The sequence below is a fragment of the Cololabis saira genome, chromosome 2 (assembly GCF_033807715.1).
Source record: "Cololabis saira isolate AMF1-May2022 chromosome 2, fColSai1.1, whole genome shotgun sequence".
Taxonomy (NCBI): Eukaryota; Metazoa; Chordata; class Actinopteri; order Beloniformes; family Belonidae; genus Cololabis; species Cololabis saira.
In genome coordinates this window covers 24,596,428-24,599,162 of record NC_084588.1, presented here as the reverse complement: position 1 = coordinate 24,599,162, position 2,735 = coordinate 24,596,428, and positions in this window count along the sequence as shown.

The following is a 2,735-nucleotide window of genomic DNA, read 5'->3' as shown; positions in this document are numbered from 1 at the left end:
TAATCATATGATAACCATAAAGTAATTGCTCTTTCTAAATTTTTCTGATATAAAAACTACATTTGCATGACACATGGTGTTTAGACTAAATCGTGAATCATGTGAATAATGAGTTTGCCTGGAAATGTTTTATTTATAATTATGCTGATATTTCAATTTCTGTTGTTTTTCACCTTTGCACATTGTGCTTTTTAAACATTGTTATCATTGATTGATTCTAGGATGTTTTTTTTATTTAAGTTATTATTAAAGTATGTTTAAATGAATTACTTTTTAATTTCATGTATTTATTTACTAAAACATTTTTCTTGTTCAAGATATAGATAATTTCACATAGCTGTGATAATTTGTAAAGCTGTGCTTCCAAATTAGTTGCTTTCATAAATGTATCTATATTTTCCTAAATTTGATCAAAACTAGCTGGATAAAAATGTATATTCTTCATCAACCTTACCTTGCAGATGAAGCAGTGTGAGTCTGGAAAAAAAGGAAAACAAAAAAACTTCTGATAGCCACACAAACAACCAAGCTACATTTAGATGTTGTAATTAGCGACACCGTGCGATGAATTTACCTTCCATCACTGTGTTAAAATTATGCACATGACAGACTTACGCAGCTTTAGTTGCTATAGGAAACTATAGGAAATACAGACACATTTTTCAGCACCATGTACTATTGTATAATTATTTCTGGCAGGTTTGTATATGATTGGAATCTATATGTGTCTTAATATTTCATCTATAAAAAAACAAGAAGACAATGGAATAAGAATACAAAAGAGGAAAATCAATAAACAATGACAAGATCAACATGGAAGAAGCTGTGATGGTTACTGCATTTCTGTTTGTCTTCTGTGTATTCATGGTAATGGTGGTGATAAATCAGACTTGACTTAAACTTGATGGAGACAATAAAAGGGCATCATCTGAGTCCTGCCTACAGCATACTCAATGAACATCATTGAGTCAACACCATTGTCTATACCAAGCCCCAACCAACAGTTTCTTTGGGCCACATTAAAGTAGATAACCTAAAGCAGGGACTTCTTTTAGCCCTTTAAGTACCCCCAAATTATTGATGCAAAGATTTTCCTAGTAATAGAAACATGTGCTCCAGTCTAGGCTTTGGAAAACAACCCCAGACCCTTGCTAATGGAAACCTGCATTGTAGCAATATCCAACAACAGTCTGCAGATGCAGGGTAGGCAGCATTAATAACTACACCAGTTAACTAACCAAACCAGTGTAGTTGGACTTTTATTGGATATAATCCATAGACCCAGAAGCATTTTTGAGGAAATGCTGGACATTTTTTAGAAATTGATGGAAAAGTAAGGCAGCTTTTAAAATGATGATTGCATTTGTTGTGTATCTGAAACCTCTTAAATTGTGTTCCTCAGTCAGGCTTATGAAAGGTTTAGAAGAGACAGCCTTTTCTAAGAAAGCAAATGTTAAAGTAACACACAGGAGCTTTTTTCCCATGTTAAATATTTGTTTCACTTCCATTAGGAATATTTGATACATTTTTGATTAATTTGATAATAATTGATTTAGTTTAGACCTTGCCATATCCTTGCCCTTTAAGAATGACTTTAAGTGAGAAAAAATCAAACCCAGAGTAAGTGTGGAGTCCTGTCCCAGTCCTCTCTTACAGCAACTATTTAGCTGCACCATGACACACACCAACAATTATGAAACTAGTGCACAGAGCTAAAGTCGACACCAGAAGCAATGGAGAGACTAGAAGAAAGTGAATAGAAAGTAGGGGTGTAACGATTCACTAATCTCACGATACGGTACGATACACGATATTGAGGTCACGATAACGATACGATCGCAGTATTTTTTTAACAATCTTAAATGAGGAACATATGACTGGAAAAAAATGTCTTTTAGAAAGACACATGACAAATGACAAATGTCAGGTTTGCATTATGCATCTTCAGTTTCATACAAGTAAAAATATTTTGCCACAAATTGAATAGTTTCTCTCATGTATGACTTGACTTTTTTCTTTTCCAGAAATTTAACAACTAAAATTAAATAAATAAATAAATAAATAAATAAAAGTAAATAAGTACTTACAATTTTACATCATAAAAAAGATTGATTCATGCTCACCTTATAAGTGTAAGAGGAGATTTATTTTTGTTAAGAAGGTCATTTTGGTAATTCAGGGTTCATTATTTTATAAATATATCCTTCATATTCTGATGTAAATTGCAGAAAATTGCAGTTTCTCAATTGACCACTAGGTGCTGGATCTAAACATTAGTCGATCTCTTTTGACCCATATGTTTAAAGGAGCAGTGTGTAATGCGAGGCCAAAAATGTAATTTTTACTCCACACTCCAATTAAAATGGGAGCAGACTAGCTGTGCAAAAAGAGTTGGAGTACCCTTGCATAAGAAACAAGAAAACACACAGTCCCTCCTCATCAATTCTGTGCCAGCAATTCAATGACAAATGTATTTATAATCAAAACCCAAAATCTGGTGATCAAACCTGAAATCCGAGAATCAAAACACAGAATCTGTAACCAAGAAATCAAAATCAGTAACTGAGTGCAATTACCTTCTCAGACACATTTTACTTTTCTCGCTATAATTTCTACAACCAACTAAAAAAAAAGTTAACTTCCCGAGAGCATCCATCTTTGTTGTTTCTGTTTACCAATCCTAAAAAGGAAACTTGAGGGCATTACCTACATGACTAGAAACAAGTTCAAGTACG